Raw genomic sequence first — 19832 nt, 5'->3', positions numbered from 1 at the left:
CTTCAAGTTACAACCACTATTTGGTGAATTTGAACTCGTGTTTGGTCGATTTGATTAACTTCGGAGAATGAAGTATGTTTGATAAAATATTTACATGCTACATGTAGCCATTGATGACGTCAAGAAGACAGATGTAAAGACATAAATAGAAGCACACCAATCACCGCCGCCTACACATAATAATAGTACGACCAAACACTATTTATGGAATTAGGTCAGTGAACCGAACGAATGTAACTTATCTTTTAGCCTTTTTAGGTAGTGGTTCATTTACTAACCAACTTATCATTGATGTTGGGCTTATTTGCTGCTTATAAACTTCTATAAATTATTTTTTTAATACCAAACAACATATAAATCAATAATTTATTTTATTTTCATGTTAACAAAATAAATTAAATAAATGGTAATAATTCATTTTATTCTTTTGTTCATTCAGTTTTTTTTCTTCATTTATCTTCAATCAAACATACCTTAATGATATCAGGGGAATCAGTAAGAGGCTATCAAACAACTCAGTTTTTCTATTTGTCGGTTACGTAGTTTCAAAACTTTAATCATATTTCCCTTTTCTTTTCTCATTAACTTCGTGATTGATTATTTTGTTAAACAAAAACATTTCAATCATTTTCTACCAAACTATTAAAAACAATAAAAGGTTGAAACTCTGGAAGTAGCTCTCTATTGGGCTAGATATATGATTTGATTCCATTTTCTTAGACACACCCGATAATTTTACTATAAGAGGTATTTTACTGGGTATGGCTGCTATTGTAGTAAAAACAACATGGGCTATGTGTGTATAAACAATTAAAAAACCCTTGGTTAATAAGAAAAATATATAAACGAAAGTAGTTGGGCAAACCTTAGAAACGAAAACCAATGTATTCAAGCTATTAAAATAACCAATACCGGTCCGGTAGGCTCTTTTTAGAAAAAAATCGTGCTAATGTAATCTATGTTGCAGCCCAGATCTGATGGGCCTACTAAAACTCCACCCTGAAAAAAAAAGTAACTACAGGGGCTTAAAGTAATACATTGTGCCTGGTACCCACTCATAATGGGCTTGGCTCGTTCTTTTTTTTCTTTTTTTTTTTATAAATAATTTAAACATAAATTGTGATGAAAAAATATTATTACAATAAGAGTTAATTGCCCGTTTGCCCCCTGTGGTTTGTCAAACTAGCACGTTTGCCCCCAGTGGTTCCGAAATAGCACCATTGCCCCCTGAGGTTGTTTTTTTAGTACCCGGGTGCCCCCAAACATGAACGTCCGTTAGTTTTCACCGTTTGGTGTCAGAAAGTTTAGGGTATTTTCGTCTTTTCACCGTTTATTATTATTATTATTATTATTATTATTATTATTATTATCCCTGCAACACTCTCCATGAACCAAACCCCCAAATGGTAACCTGCTGCATCATCAATTCAAACCACCAGCCATGGAACTCAATTCACCAAACCCTAATCCACATCCCAAATTGCAAAACCCAATTCACATCAAAGGCGGAGCCATACCCACCCGATCCAAACCCATCGACAAAAAAAAAGAAGAAAAAACACAACAACAAATCATCATCTGGTTATCCAAACGCCGAAGAAATCCTCACCGGAGACGCCGCCACTGCTGCGGCAGAAGAAGGTTCCTCCGCCGTTGGAGGAGACGCTGCTGATATTTACACGATTGACGCTGCGAAGAAAATGAAGTACGATGACTTGTTTCCTGTGGAGGCTAAGAAGTTCGGGTATGATCCCAAAGCCAAAGTGAAGTCCGTTGAAACTGCGCTTGATGACCGGGTTAAGAAGAAGGCCGATCGCTATTGCAAATAAATAGACTCAAGGTGCATACATCTATATCTATGCTCCTTGATTCATTTCATGTTAATTGATATTGTTTGGTTCACTGGAGAGTGTTGCAGGGATAATAATAATAATAATAATAATAATAATAATAATAATAATAAACGGTGAAAAGACGAAAATACCCTAAACTTTCTGACACCAAACGGTGAAAACTAACGGACGTTCATGTTTGGGGGCACCCGGGTACTAAAAAAACAACCTCAGGGGGCAATGGTGCTATTTCGGAACCACTGGGGGCAAACGTGCTAGTTTGACAAACCACAGGGGGCAAACGGGCAATTAACTCTTACAATAATAATAATCTAAATCTTTTAACAAAAGACGTTCGACCAATTATAACTAGAAATTGTTTTCAAAATGTAACTACCTTTTAGCAATTCAAGGTGTCTAGTTGGAACAACATATCGCGTTTGGGGTGTTCAGTGTTCACAATCAGTTCGGCCTGTTTTGACAAAAAATCTAAGCCAAACTAAGAACTATGGTTTTAGAAAATGGCAAACAGTGGTATATATTCGAGATAGCAATCTTAGAATTCGTATGCAGTTGTGTAACTTCATAAAAAGTGTTTTATTTTGCATCTCAATACTTAAAACAAGTTCCACACCAAGCATATCTAGCCTACTAAGAGACTCATGATCGAGGAGTTGATCGCCAACATTCATAAAACTTAATATCGACATGAAGCCTAAAATATACGTCCCCTTCGTAAGAATCAGTCATAATCGTCGTGATCCCATGGTGCATGAAAAAGTCTCCAGTCCCACCAACCACGGATACATCTTAGCTGGTTTTAAGCGAAGTCGGATCAACCTCAATGAAATTTATGGTTCCTTCATGTTGTGCTCTATTAATCAATGCAAGCGAAAACCCTAGCCACGTGGTGAATGTGTTTTTTGTGTCACAGACATACATCCTTGAGCCTGGCCGACCAGAGTTAAATGAAAATTATTGTCTAAAGCGACATCTCATCATCAAACTACTATATTTCCAAATAGCATCATTTTTGCCATTGTAGATAACCTCATGGAAATAAAACACTAATTGTTCCCACAAGAAATTAAAAAAGATAAATATTAATTACAGTGAAAATTTCAAAACAAATTTACCAGCTTTTAAAGTTGAGGAACCCATTGGTAATTATGCCAAAGTTAAAATATTATGGTCTAATATACAATTATGCATAGTTTTTGGGTAGCGTCGTAGCGAACTGCTATCTAAAAGCATAACAGTCCGCTACGTGCTATTTTTATTAGTATAGGAAAATTGCATGGATATATATATCATGTTTTAATGTTTTATCGATCCCTTGCTTGCTTATTCACGGTGTAAAGCTGCGACATAACAATATACACATTTCCGCTCGTAATTACACTGCTTTGAAATTTCAAGAAAAAAAAGAAAATACAACGTCACGTCATCCCGACAAAGCCCGACATATGTAACGTGTTACAAATTCGTCCTGAGTTTATTTGTGTTTATTAAACCTAGTCCCAAACTGGTCCGATCTAGTCCAATCCACAAAAGATCTGACTAGATCGGACCTATCCTGATACAACAACCAAAAGAGTTAATACGACTCGTATTCCCACGGGTCAGCACTAAATCCTTCCTCTTTTAAAGAAGCCAGAGAATGCACTGAAAGCTGCGGTTGGTACTGCTGGACCACCAACACTGACGCAGTGATGTGGAACTCGGGCGAGATTAGCAAGTTCCCGATAGGTCCCATTTCCGGGCATTCACTTTGTTTCCTCATAGACGTCGCCAGGTCACCTTCGGGCATTCGCCCGACTAAAACCAGGTTGCAGCGAGTGTTTTCACGAATCACCTCAATCGTCTCGGGCCCGTTCTTAACCGTTCTCTCCACATATTTGTGTGAGGTGTTTTTCAATAGCTTGTTCTTGTATTCAGCAATCACGTCGTCGTCCTTAGGCTCTTGATCGTCTATCTCAACACTCACCGAGCCAGATTTGGCTGCTTTTCGGTCAAGAATGATCCGGACCATGACCAGGCTGATCCCCGGGTGCTCAGCCATACGGGCCCCGTAAGCTAACGCCTCGTGGTCATCCCGACCACCAAAGAACAAAACCGTGATAAGCGAGTCAACATTACTCGCGGCAACATGTGAACTCCCACCAAACCCGCGGTCCACTAATATACTAACCGAACACGGTGCATGCTCCAAAACCTTTCGGTTAACGAGCCTGTATTCGGCCCGGGTTGTCTCGAGATGACCATCTACCCTCAGGTGCTTATGAAATAAAAGTATAATCATGGTAGCCTTCTTCATCTCGGCCTCGATACATATATCTTCATGCATACTCGCTACAGGCGAAATGGCGGTCGTGGGCCGGATTGTGACTTTACTTAACTGTTGGAACGCCTCGAAAGCCACCACGATCTGGTCCGAACCAGCATGGGGATCTTTCTTCCAAAATGGTGACCCGTTTCGCCTAGCCTTGTGAACCATGAGTATAGCTGAAGACCGCTCGCTGAGTTCCATTAAATGCATTGCGTGGACCGTGAGTGTCTCCTTCTTTCGGGCCCCTCGTGAGGCTTCGATTAGATTAATCATTGCAGGCAGGTTTCGGATTCCATGGAATGTGGAGAACATTCGGAACTGTCTCATTGCAAAGCCCTTCTTGTAAATCGTTCGGTTTTTGTATTCGGATTTTGTGGGCCTTTTCGCGGGCTTGTATACTGCTACCACTGAAGGTGTTGTGATGAATGTGGTGACAAGAGCCATTAGAACCAATATGGCAAAAGTTTGATCATTTAGCACCTGCATCCAAAACCAAAGACATATTATAAGAAAGAATGATTGCCAACCCTATAACGATCATAGGCCCGTAAATGCAATAAAATGTAAAAGATATTACATACTCCTCGGTCTTTCCCGATATTGAGAACAATGAGTTCAACCAAGCCTTTCGTGTTCATCAAAAGCCCGAGAGCAAGAGCCTCAGTGAAAGGAACTTTACACCACAACGAAACCGCAACTGTGCCCACAATCTTCCCAAAACAAGCTGCACATATGACCAACACCAGCAAACACCAAGATTCAGCTCCTTGAATCGTAGCTACATTCGTTTTCAAACCACTCGACACAAAGTAAAGCGGTAGAAACAGGCCCGAAACCAGATCCTCAACTTTCTCCACTAACGCCCCTGCAAACGGGCCTTCTTTTGGGATAAGAACACCCACCACAAAAGCCCCAAAAAGTGCGTGTATCCCGATAGTATCGGTCACAAAACCCGCTGCCAAAACAACCCCCAAAGTGGCACAAACATAACCCTCGTCAACGGGCTCACCTTCCGGGCACCTTCGGGACATCCAGTTGAAAATTGGCGGGATGATAAACGAGCATAACATGATGAAAGCCGAACCGCACATAAAAACCCAAAGGGCCACAAACGGGGACCGCCCACTGCCCGAGAGTGCAACGGCTAGTGCAAGTAGGATCCAAGCTGCCACGTCATTTACAGCAGCTGCTGACATGGCCATTTTGCCTACATCCGTGGTTAAAAGCTTGAGTTCAGCTAGGATACGGGCTAGAACAGGGAATGCAGTGATGGACATCGCGACACCCATGAAAACGATAAACGGGCCTGCATTGACTCCTTCGGAGATGGTGTGCCGAAGGACAAAAGAAACACATATTCCTAAGATGAATGGAAGCGAGATCCCGGCTACGGCTATGCACAGGGCTTTCTTTCCGGTCCGTCTAAGCGAGTTTAAATCGAGCTCCAGGCCCACCAGGAAGAGGAAGAATAGAAGCCCAAGGTTGGCTAAAGTGTCCAATACCGGTAGGCTCTTTTTAGGGAATATTGTTTGAAGGTAGTCTGTGTTGCGGCCCAGAGCTGACGGGCCTAGTAAAACTCCACCCTGAAAAAAAATTTATAATTATTAACATAAGCATAGTATGGGCTGAGTAAAGGGTGAAAAACTAAAAATGGCATCAATCTTTAATTTGGGCTACTTTCTGGTACCTGTTAAATCCGCTTGGCCTGTTCTTTTCTTTTTTATAATATATAATTTTTTAAAAATAAATGTGATAAAAATTACTAACACTAATCATCTGAATCTTTTAACAAACCATCTGCCAGTTTTGACAAAAATTCTGAGTCAAACACTAACTACGGTTTCAGAAAACGCCAAACAAAAACGACTGCTTTTAGCAGTTTGACGGTCTGATCTATTTTTTTTTCCCAAAATCGTTTGTTTCTATAAACAAAATTTAAAAATAAGATGGTTTAAGAAGATAATACGTATATACATTATCGCATATTCTAAAAACGAAACAAAAACAAAATAAGAATAGCTAAACAGTTGTTTAGCTATTCCAAACCAGTAGCCAGACTGATAAAAAGTCAAAACCGAACTGCATTAATATCAAACCAGCCAAACCGGCCATTTGCTTCAATCTGAATGGCACGGTTGGTTTTACCGGTTTATGAACACACTACCAAAACACAATGAAACTTCATTTTTTTAAACACTCTTGTACAAATATCTTGATTAAAAGCATATCATAAGTTCACAACCAATGGTTCGACAGAAAGCCTATAATATTGCACAAACTCAGTAAAACAGTTGCATAAACAGCAAAAGCTGGTATAAAACAAGACTGAAACATACAATGATTTCAGCAATGACTCGAGGCTGTCGTAACGGTCTCAAAAGGTAAGCGAGAAGTCGAGTGAGCACGAGAACCAAACATATTTGCACAATTACAAGAGGGAGTGCATAATCAAGTGGATTGTTTCCTTGGAACACCCCTTATGATGTTGCCTTCATTGGGGGTTCACATGTTGCATTGGTGGCCATTTTGCACTGCCTAAAAACAACACCTTTAAGTCACACCAACCTGATCATCAACAAAAGTTTCAAACTTTATCAAACTTCAAGTTTCAAATCCCAAACAAACATAAAGAGTAAGCTAACTTAAAGACAAACAATAAATGAAATAATAATAACTATAAAAAAGTCGCTAGGTAGACCCTAGGCGGACAACTGAGGAGTTCGGTGTACTCGCATAGTATTCGCAAAGAAAATTAATGTTTATACTAATATTTATAACAAAATAGGTGAATATTAATAAAAATAAGAGAAATACGTCTTTAATTATTAAATTATTCTTAAAATGGCTAATAATTAGTTAAAAAACCGATATTGGTTTTTAAGGTTATAGATATACGAATTATGTTTTATTTTTTATTAAAGTCAAAATCGCCCCAAGTTGACTAACTAGATATGATTATGGCAGAGGTTGAGCACCTTTTTATCGATTCTTAATAACTATGCGCAGTTAAAGAAAGTCGTCTTGACGCCATACCTTGTAGCGTTACTCGAGGAGTACTTGTACTTTTACAACATTGATTGCAACTAATAATAAACTCGGCTAACACTAGTAATTAGGTTATGATGGTAAATTATTTATATGAATAATGAAGTAAGCGTGCCCAAAGAGAAATAGTGTTACAAATAGGGGCCACAAACATACAAATATAGCTTTTTAAATATATGAAAATAAATAATTCAGGAAAATAATATATGTGTTCAAAGTCAAAAGTCAAAAAGACACGTGTCTCTATATTGTGCATCTTATAGAGTTCTCGTTGTGAAATTACCATAATACCCCTACCCATAATGGTTGCTAAATTACACGTTAAACTCATCCATTGTTTCCACACAATAAACATGAAATCAAGAACAATAAATAAAAATCCAATCTTGATTTAATAACACTCGATTTATTTCATGCAGATGCATGAATCAAGCAATCTTAAAAATGTACACATGAAATCAAGAAACAGAGACTCATGAAATTAATACCTGAAATCGACAAAGATGAAGAAAGAATTCTAAGGGTGTTTATATATTTATTCCATATAGCGATTAATCGTTGTTTGATGTGATCATTTGTGTTTCAAATGTTTAGATATTGAGAGTGAAATGACATGACACAAAGAAAGAAAGAAAGAAAGAAAGAAAGAAAGAAGCTAAGAAGAGCCCTGTTTTGTTTCTTTCGTGTTTTTATTTTAGAAAAAATAGGCGTCGAGTTTTCCGTATTTATAGTTACATCTGATCCATCTCTACACTTTATATTCATTCTATTTATATTTATACTAAATAAATAGATTTACAAAATACAAATGTTGGGTTAACCAAGATACATGATGAAAATATGTTGGTCATCTAATTAAACAATGGATTATGTGTTTTTTTTAAACATGTGTGATCATGGGTGAAAATGAGCAGGCTTTGTGAGCTTACCTCGAGCCTAAAATAAAGTTTGTGTAATTATCATGCCCGAGCTCGAGCTTGAGTAGGAATATATTTTATTATTTTAGGATCATCGAGCTTTAACGAGCCGTGTGTGTCTTTATGTTTGACTCAACACTTTTTGGACTTCTTTGTATTAACTAATATACATCTGGGCTCGAGCCAAGCTTTGACTCATTTAAATTTTTTTCTAAAATAAGGTCGAGCTACAATTTCTTTATATGAGCCGAGCTTGAGCTCGAGCTTTAGAAAAGTCTAATGGAGCTTGAGTAGTGTAGGGTCCGGCTCGCCCTGACTCGTTGCCATTACTATGTGTGATAGATATAACTAAAGTTACTGCACATATATACTTTAGTTACGTACGAACCATAATGTATCGAACAACCTTCTATTACGATAATCATATGTTGTTTGTGGGTTAATTTTTTATGTTTCAATAGAATATTTATAGTCCTAATAAAAGACTATCATTTTTGTTGATGTATCACTTCCATGTTAATCTTCACAGATATTTAAATATGGTAATTCTATAATTTAAATATGGTAATTTATTAATATTATTTATTTGTCAATCTTTGAATATTATATAATTTTAATACTTTACTATTAATGAGAGTTATAAATTTAATAATTATAAATGAATTAATTCATTAATTCATTATTTACTAAACTAACAATTTATGTTATTATATATATATTAAAAGGTAAGTGTTAGTTTACACACAAAAATTACTATTCATAGTTTTATGGTTCTCATTCATCCACGTTACCTACTTTTAATAATTTAATTATGTTGATGGGAAGTGGTAGTTATCTTGGGAAGGATGTATCATAGTCACATAACACTACCAAGAAATTACAGTATATTATGCGTATGATACATGTATCCATCTGCATTCATTATTTGTATCAGTTTGTGATTGTATCTGGCAGATAAAATTGTACCTTTAACCGCAGATTAATTTGTAGGTTGTGCCTTCATATTTATATTTGTTTTTTATGAGATCGATAGTTACAACTTATAAGGGGAGTCAATATTTTCAGTATAGTTCTTTATGGTTAATGGGCATGTTGAAATTCTGAGTTTTATTTTCTAATATTGATTAAATCAAATTGAGTTCATTTGGGAATTCTGAAGTCATTAGAGGATGAAGTTTTTGAAGACGTAGAATAAATGTTAATTTTAAAGGCCTATGTATTATGGATTAATATTCTTATTTTCTATATTTGACATTATGCAATGCACGACTTTGTATTATTCTAATGTATACAACTAATGGCGCGCCACATCACGTGTTCATGGAGTTAGGTATGTATATATATGCATATGTTTATTTAATTAATTATACACTACATACGTAAAATCCGCAGCGAAGCGCGGGGCTGTTTACTAGTTTCTATTAAATGGTAACTTGTTTAAAATTATGCAGTTAATTTTGCTAAATTTAGTATTGTAACTTTTACATTACATTAACTTTTTTTTTAACTTTAGTTTTTATATATTTTGTATATTGAGTACAATATAATGGATTTTTAAAAACCTTCAATTTCCACATGTTTATTTGATGTGTGGATGAAAATATGTTTATAGTGTGTAATCTCATGTGTTTTAATAGTTTAAATGCATCGAACTCGAGTACTTTGAGTGTTTTATGTTTACAGGTGTGCAGAGTTTAACGGAGTTCATTTGGAATGTTTAAGGATGGAGAAATCGAGATTATAAGAAGATGAGTGATCAGGAGCTTAACCGGACGATCGAAAGTTGAAGAAAATGGAAATTGGGAAATTTGACATTGCAGCAGCCGTAGGCTATGGGGTTCTGGTCGTCCTACATCCAAATGAGTTTCGTATGGCAGAACTTGAGGGTCGTAGCCTACGGACCAGCCGAAAGCTACGGTGGCATGGCCGTAGGCTACAACTAGGTCTGGCGGGTTTCTTGTTTTGGGTTGTTTTTCTTCCTTATTTAAAGGCAAAAAAAAAAACCCTAACGTCGAATATCTTTCATTCTCTACCACATGGGGGTGTTTTGGGAGGCTACTTTTCACCATCATATCATATCCTAATCACCATAATCATTCATGCAATCATCTTTCAACATTATAATCAAGAGATTCAAGATCAAGATGCAAATCTAAAGACCTCATAACCATCTTCGGGCGTAGGGTTGAATTTTACTTTGGACTTTTGGTAGTCTAAACCTTAACTATGGATTTGGATTTGGTTAATCATTCGGTTGATTAGATCTTTATACTTGTTTGTGTGCCTATACACTTTCTAGTATTTGAATGCTTAATCTTTTATCAGTTAATTGATTTGAGGTCATCAACAATTAGGATCAAGTTCTTTTCGTCATTGACCCGTTCATCATTAACCATAGAATTGATTTTGTGCATCAAAACCTAAAACTAATAATCAAATAGATCCTTATTTGGATTAAGTTATGACATTTAGCATAGCCAAATATTAAGTCTTTTGGTTTACCTATCTAAACGAAGATTTTTCCAAATAAGTTTTATTAATTGTCCAACTTGCTTCAAAACCCGAAACCTGGAGATTGGTTATTTTCATATTATTGTTTTACAAATCACTTTTAAACCGCTTGACATCGTTTGTCCACCATATTATAATTAAGTAAAAACGTTATATTGAACAAGCACTTTCCACTGATTCCCTGTGTATTCGACACCACTTGCCCTTGCTAGTAAAGACAATTTTACAAATATTTTTGATTGACCTTTCGACATCGATCATTATTCAATACATATTCTTAAAATTTTATAATAGTTTTTTATTTTGTAATATTTCCATACCTTAGGTATTCAAGTTGATGTTTATGTTTACCGAGAGAACCGTAAATTGAGGATATTATTGTTGGATACTAAAAAAGATAAAAATGACTCTACCTCTTCGAAATGCAGTCTCCAATTGTATTATGTCATCTTTATGTTTAGAATAATTAATTAATAATAATTTTTATATGTTATGTTTTTTTAATTACCAGGGTTCATTTAAAAAAAAACTATGCAGTCTCAAAAGAATACAACAACAAATAATATCAATTAACTATATAATTGTTTATATTTAAATTGTTGTAAATGTACAATAACTTTGTATTAATCACGTATGATGAGTATATTGTTAAATTTGGATTCTATTTATTTGTTAAATACTTAGTTTTAATTAATTAACCATGTACACGGGTCTCAAACTAGGTTTCCATATTTTTGCACATAACATAAATGTTTATTCTATAAAAATTAAAACAATAATCAAATTGTGTAAATAATAGTGGTGCTCCTCACTAGATTTAGGCTTCTAGTAGCATGATGAACACATATGCGAATTCAAAGTAAATCAGGTGTGTGAGTTAGCAGTTTTACACACGCGCGCACACACATACACGCACACACATATATATATATATGTATATTGTAACAACTCGGTTTTCCAAAATAATATTTTTATTTATTGACCCGACTCGTTTTACGTTCGGGAAATTTTATCGATAAACGTATCGCGTTATTCAAGTTAATATTATTTTATTAATATTCTTTATCATATTTAATTAATATCAGTATAACTACTTTGATTTATATGCAAATTTAACCCAAACTTAAACTCTTACCCAGTTTTGTTTCCACCTTAAACCCCAAGGGACTAAACTGAAATTTTGTTATAACCCGTTTTCATAATCTGGATAACCCATATTCAATTCCCAAATCCAAACCCTAATTCATAACCCGATCCAATTGGGTTTTCTTGATCCTCAATTCTCGGAAACAATATGGAAATCAAATCATTTGTATTGTTAATCTTCCTTTTTCGACCTAACAACGTGTTAATTATGTTAATTACAACAAACAGATTCGTTTTTCTTTATATAACTAGCCGACCCTAACCCTAGCTTAATATACATATCAAACGATGTTATAAAATCAAATACACCCACAGTTAGCATCACCTATCCATCGAAAACAAAACCCCTATAATTAATTGGATTCTCTTACGCGTTTGATTAGCCGTTCATCGCAAATTTCGGCCGACCCTGTTTGTGCTCAATACACCCTCAATCATCATCGTTATGGGTAATATTTATATTCAGTGAACTCGTTTTTCTTACCTAATCATAAGCCCTAACAGTAATTACAACAACATCAATCGGATTCATCGATTGATGTTGTTAGGGTTCATAACCAACTATTATTGTATATGTATATGTTTATAATTAATCGGAGTTGTGCCTCATTGCACGTCGCTTGGCAGTCAGCTGGATAAACACATGAGTTGGGGGGGGGGGGGTTCGCGGGTTCTAGACCCTGCCACCTCATATTTTGATATTTTTGATAATTCAAGTATTTTAGGTTATTTTCATTTATAATAAACAGTAAATAAATTGTAAAACCTGGTAATGATACTTATGTTTTCCCCGCATCTTTATTAAAGGTCCGTCTATGTGTATATGTATATGTGTATATAAATATACATATATGTATATATGGAGAGGATCATGAGAGAACTCTATTTTATGGAGAGAACTAAAAAACTAATAATGAAGTATTTTTAATATAATTAAAAATATTTTAAATTTTTTTTCCATCCTTCTTATATGTTGTTATTCTTCACCACAAAAAAAAAATAAAAAAAATTAACGAGTAATGCATATATACAATACACCGACTTTTTTTTATAATGCATATGTGCAATAGTGTGCATTTTGATATTTGAAATAGTGTTGACTAACATATATATAGTTGTTTGTATTGTTTATTTGCAATAGTGTTATATTATATACAAAAATTAAAAAAAATCGATATACTGCATATGTGCATTAGTGTTGTATTACATATATGCGATAATGTGTTTTGCATACAATTATTAGTGTCGTATTTGCATATATTCAATAGTGTGTATTGGATAATGCAATTGTGTTGTATTATATGCAATAAAACACTATTGTATATATGCAATATGCATTAGTGCACATATGCACTATAATACTACACCGACAAGTTGTTGTTTTTTTAGGGTCAATATCATCTTATTAGAATGAGGAAAGAAAAAAAATCACAAAATAATTTTTTTTAAATAGTTAAAAATAATTCTTTACTAGTTCTCTAGTTCTCTCTTTAAGAGGAGTTCTCTCTAGATCTCACCCCTATGTGTGTGTATATATATATATATATATGTTAAATAATGTCACTTGTTTTCTCACGTCTTTCGTTCCTGTATGTATGTATATGTAAACATATATGTGTATATGCGTATATATAATAACACGAAAACTAATATTTATTATTTAATATATATATATATATATATATATAATTATATATATAACAAGTAAACTTTACTTATAAATATACGAACTAATAATATTTTTAAAAGATGTATTTTACTTTTATATAAAATATTATAATATACTTTAAATATAATATAATAAACTAATAATTTTACATATAATATATCTTTATATATAATTATATTAACTATGATTAAAAAGGGTATAATAGTGACTTAATAATAATTATAATTATCGAGATTTCTTAATAGATCTCGTTCATTAACTTAGCGTATCTATATTCTCTTTTCCTTCTTAGGCTATATCGTCAACACGTGATTTCCGCGAATCATCATTCCTAATACTTCTCTTTTCACTATTGTTCGTCTATCGAGGTGAGTACCACATTCCCCTTTTTACTCGTTTTCTCACGTTTTGAGGATATATGCGTAAATATTTTTGTCATATATACTTATACTCAAAACTGCAACTATTGTCCTATGTGTTAACAACTTATACCTTACTTATTTATGTGCTTATTTGCTTTATATGCTTCCGCATTCGGAGAGGTCCAACATAATATCAGTCTAGTATGATCATATGCCAGTCGTTAGCCTTTGTGCTTCTCGACATCTCAGTTATACTTGCTCATTTGGTTAATTTGTTATTCTCATATGACTTGTTGCAGCTACGTATTTTAATATATATACTATATGTACAACTAAAATGGTGTGTTGCTCACTCAACATGTGTTGTTGACAAAATTCTATTTTATACGCATTTGCATGCTATCGCTTGAATTAGTTGCAAGACTTTGTGAAGATTTAGTGAAGAATTATTTTAGAAAAGATAAAATCAAGAATTAAATTTGTGTTTATTGTTTGTTTAATGAGTTGTATTTTGTATTTGATTTATTTGAAAATTGAATTAAATTAATAGATATTGTCGTTTAAATATTGCATGATAGTACCTTGAGAGCTGTGACAATCAGTTCGCGCCCCGGCATTTCCGCCGTAGGTTGGGATGTGACTATATATGTGTGTGTGTGGGTGGGGGGGGGGGGGTGTGTTCAGATGAGAATCAAAAGAATGTTAAGAACTACGAAGATCGCATAATGAACTTTTACATTTCGTTTTAAGTGTTTATTAGAAGGCGGTTACATAAACGTCCACCCCGCTATCTTGTTGAATCATTAATGTATTAGCTACATGTGATTTATGGAGTTCTTGACGTTCTCGACATAAATTAATTTTCAAAGTAATGCGCCCATAGAAAATAGTTTAAATAAGAAATCATAGTTTTTTAGGAAGTGTAGGAAGACTTTGAATAAAGAACACCATGTAAATATGACACTATACCATATAAATAAGACACTATACGATTTTCAATACATTATAGATCCAAACCATCAATTACTTTGATCCAAATGACTAGATCTATTCCTAGGCTTCTTAAAAATCTATGTATTCTTATAATACCCTACCCTGTATGTGTGTATATAAAGATAACCAGAGGAAGAAAGAGAGTGCCCCAATATGAAAAACAAAATAATATTAACCTTAATGACAATTTTGTAATTAAGTAGAAGTTACTTAAGGTCGCAAGGGTGAAGATGAATTTTTGTTGATTGTTACGTATTTAATTCTAGAAATTTTACCATAAAAACAATCACTTTTGTCCCCTTAAAGGAGCCTTAATATTGATATCGTTTGGTGTTGTCATACCTGCTTACACTGTGTTGGTATCTTTAGTAGGTTAGAATGATAATGTTATTACAATATATAGGGTGTGGTTATCACATTTATATGGTGCTACTTTAGTCCAAGTTTGGAAGGTTTTTGTATTATGACAAATTTGATGTTGTTATATCATTTTGGTGTTGGTGCTTATGTTCGTAAATGGAAGCAAATATGGTGTTGTTATATACTATTATGCATTGTGTTGTTGCAGACGCCAGACAGTTACGTTAGTTAATCGACGTAAATACCCTCGCCCATAAAGAACTCACATACACACGTGTCGCATTCTCAACGTTAAAAAGATTTATCAGAAGATTACACATTATTACAAATATTACATGGATATTGTAAGTAAATACATTTTACAAGTACATTTAAAACACAAGATTTTAGGATTCTGAGAAATAAAAATATCATGTATAAGATGTCATCCATTCATGACTTCATGTAAGTTTCTTATATAAAGACTCAGATTGCCATAGGAATTTCTTCATTATTCTATCATTATAGATACCAAAAATTAACGTGTGATTGTGTTTAAATCAGAATCAAAAGAATGCTAAGAACTTAGAACTTCACATAATGTACTTTTACATTTTGCTTTAAGTGTTATACATAAGGCGGTTACATAAATTGCGAACTCATTGAACAATTAATGCATTGGCTGCACGTGAATACGTAATTTATGCGGTTCTTATAGTTCTCAATATAAATTAAGTTTCAAATGAATACTTTCACATATATATATATATATAAGTGATTTTAATGTGAAAGATACGAGAAATGTAAGAGAGATCTCAACCACTAGAACACTTTAACTAATGGTTAAAATTATCAATGACATATTTATATTTAAATGGAGAATTTAATGTATGACTTAATTATCTAAGGGTAATATTGGAATTAACTTTTATTATTACTGGTATCTTTCCTCATAATTAAATGGGTCAAGATGGTTTTGCATGCTGGTTATTATTATTATTTTTGTTTTTATTATAAATCTATATCTATATATACTATTAAACCAGTAGGCTTTAACTCAACTTTCCCTCTTCCTATTGGTTGTTTCCTAAACTTTCCATCTATATCTACCACCTCTCTAATTTTCATTTGAATAAAATTAATCAAAATTAAATTAAAATAAAATACAATCAATTCTCTTTAATGATTCTCTTTAACTTTAATTTAATCTTTAATTTAATAATGATTAACCAATTAATTATGATTTTTAGTATTTATGTTATTTTTATTATTCTTTATACTATAATATAAAATAACTAGAAACCCAAATCAATTTTCCTCTTTCACGCCTCCATTCTCATTGACGGTTCCATCATGTTCCACCTATCACTACCTTCAATTCATTTATCTGTCAAATTCACAGTCCACCGTCGATGAAGGTGCTCACCATCAACGTTACCTCCGGTCAGTTTAATCATCAGGCTTTCTTCCAGGTTTAATTTATTTGAGATAATTAATTGATATTTCATAAATTGGATTCAATATAAAACAACCTAATATATAGAGATTACAAATTTAACTTTACTATAATTGTTTCTAATTTTATATTTATGAAATATCAATTTCCGTAATCAATTTCCGTAAATTAGGGATAAATTTTCCATTTGATTAATAAATTCTTTAATTACGGAATTTCTTTATTTTAATAATTTATGATATATCATTTGATCATTTGATTAAGGTTTTGATTAAGCATCGTTAAGGGTTACTATAAATACTGATTTTGACCGATTGATTAATTCAAAAATAGTCAATCAAATGAGGCTGATTTTAATTTGAAATATATGTTAATTTATAATTATTATTACTACTTACCGTATGTTATATCAATAACTCAATTTATAAATTGCTGTTTAATTATATTAAAGTTGTGTTATTGCTAATACATAAAAAAGAAATTACTTAGTTATTTTTACACAACTTATATCAGTTACTTAATTATTCAAATGCTTATTAATTATATTATGTTGACTATTTTTATAAATTTCAACCATATGATTCACAATTTAAATATATCATAATTGATTATAATTTTAGATATTAGATATACGGTAATTGATAATCATTCAAGATATACGGTAATTATTTAATTGATTGAATTGATGATTAGTTATATTCATGTAAATAAAAAAATTAGTAACTTATTTTTCCACATTAAAAAGTTAATTCCGTATGTTTAAATATAGTCTAGAACTAAAGATTTGAATTGAATTATTTTGTATTTATAATACACTTTAACAACATTACATTTTAGTAATTCAAATTTTGAAAATCCCTTAATCCTCATTCCCTAATTTTCATCAATGATTTAATGTAACTGAAGTTCCCTAATTTTATGTTTTTATTTAATTTCGTAAATACATTCATTCTTTATTCATTCCTCCTAAAATTTAATCATTTACTATGAACTATATATAAATACTTACCTTCACACAAGAATTCTTACACTATCACACTAAATTGAGCTAAAACGATTTTCTTTGTTTCTAAGGTTTATATTTTTGTTGTTTATATCATTCATTTTGTTTTTTAGTTTTTTTGTTAAAAGTGTTATTGTTCAGAAATTAATGTTTTGTTTTGTTTTTTTCATCACTAGGAAGATGGAGACAACAAGCAATTAATTTGATACTAAGATATTTCATACTTTATATGATACTCTTATCATATTATTCCGGTAAGGTTTTATATCAATTACAATTATTTTTGTTTTCCTTTTTTGTTTGTATTCATATAATAATTATATTATTTTTTTATAATCTCTTTAGGTTATATATCAAAATCGAAAATTCAATGGAGATCGTCACTATTTCGTTTTCCGGTAACACGATTTAAATTTCCGGTTGTAAATTATAACACAATTTTACATTTTTTTCACATGATTCAAATCTTCCATAGTTTGTAATTTATTTATTATGTGATATTAATATTAATATTTAATTTTATCATTTCAGGTTTTTGTCCCCAACTTGATATAGCTAATTTCATGGATTGATGTATTTTTGATAAGATGTCTTATTTTTGTTTAATATTGATTTATATTTCTGTTACTATTCATGTATTTATTTATTTTTCACAATTTATGTAATTCAATTGATTATTATATAATCCGGAAATGAAATTTAGTTGATTATTCTATAGACATTAAATTATTTAGAGTAAGATAATCAATCTTATATTGTTGTTGGTCAAAGTCCAATTTGATCATTTTTATTAAATAGGTTTAAATAACATTTACATATTTAAACATAATTCTCATTCCTAATTTGACTAATTTTTTTCAACCTTTTTAATTTTTTGAATACCATCCATAATTATAAACTCATTTCATAATTATTCAGTATTCATGCATTAAATAAAAAATTATTAGTTTCTTCTAAATATATCAAGTTATTATGAATTTAATGTTAATTTCAACTAAATCCCTTAAGTGAATAATAAAAAATATTTATTTAAATTGAAATTCGAATTTTTGACCACTTATATGAAGTTTACAAAAATATGTTATACAGTTAATAATTCGGTGCTCACGTACATTATAAAATCTTTAATATATTTGACCAATTTAATATATCTTTATTATATTTTTTTAATTAACGCGTTTTAATTAAGGTAACCAATAAATTAATATTATTAATTAATTATGTATTTATGTTTTTATAAAGATTATTATAATATTAATATATTTTTGTTTCTATTGAAATTTCAATAATTTTCATGTTTTTATTAAGATAAACATAAATTAATTATTAGTTAATGTATTTTTTGTTTTTTATACAATCCTATAAATCCGTAGTTTAAACTTTTAATTAAGGTCACCAAAACTTGTTTTAAGTTATTGAACTTTATGAGGTTAAGAGTGGATATGTAATAAGCAATGTTTTCATAACCAGATCGGCATCGAACCGGACAGGCTACCGGGTCACCGGTTCAACCGGTCTAACCGGTCGGACCGGCAGAACAATTTTGGGGAAAAAATGACGGGAAAGACGAAAAAAAGTTTTTAGAAAAAAAAAAAAAATTTTCATAGAAAACCGGTTCAACCGGTCCGGTTTTCCGGTCGGACCGACCGATTCACTGAGAGCCGAGCGAATGGCACATAACCGGACCGGTCGGTGGACCTAATCCCGTTCGAACCGGTCAGACCGGCCGGTCCGGTCCAGTCTCAACAACATTCGCTATAAGTGAAGCAAATAACATTTTGTCTTTTTAAATTTGATGATTGCCTGCAGATTAAAGAATGAGCAAAGACACATGGTATCAATGATCTTAAAGTCAGACACATTAATTCTTATTCACTAAATGGTGATTTTAAATGTTAGTTTTAGTTTAACACTTTTTGAGTATCTTAATTTTTTCTTAATATTCATAACATATTTAAACCTGATTAAATATTTGACCAATTAGCAACAAACTTTTCATTTTCTTATATTTGACCAATTATTTTTTTTACTTATATTTGGTCAACTCAATGTATATTGTTTCCACATTTTGCAAAAAAATTCACAAATTTAGTTGTGGTTCATATAAAAAATCAGTTTTTTTTTGTTTTAAAGTAAGATCATACAAATTATTTTTTTATATTTTAATTTGAACTAAAATTTTCATAAACACATTACGCTAAATAAAATCAAAAAAACCAAAATTATTTTG

The 19832-nt window shown here is 32.1% G+C and overlaps 1 pseudogene; it reads right to left on the bottom strand.

Annotated features, from left to right (window-relative positions):
• Positions 1-3429: 3429 nt before the first annotated feature.
• LOC143570100 (cation/H(+) antiporter 18 pseudogene) lies at positions 3430-6686 on the bottom strand (annotated as a pseudogene).
• Positions 6687-19832: the final 13146 nt, after the last annotated feature.

Source organism: Bidens hawaiensis, unplaced genomic scaffold (assembly GCF_021521415.1).
Source record: "Bidens hawaiensis isolate Kalapana, Puna unplaced genomic scaffold, B.hawaiensis_p1.1 tig00024821_1, whole genome shotgun sequence".
In the NCBI taxonomy this organism is placed as follows: domain Eukaryota; kingdom Viridiplantae; phylum Streptophyta; class Magnoliopsida; order Asterales; family Asteraceae; genus Bidens; species Bidens hawaiensis.
This window is presented reverse-complemented; position numbering and strand designations above follow the sequence as displayed.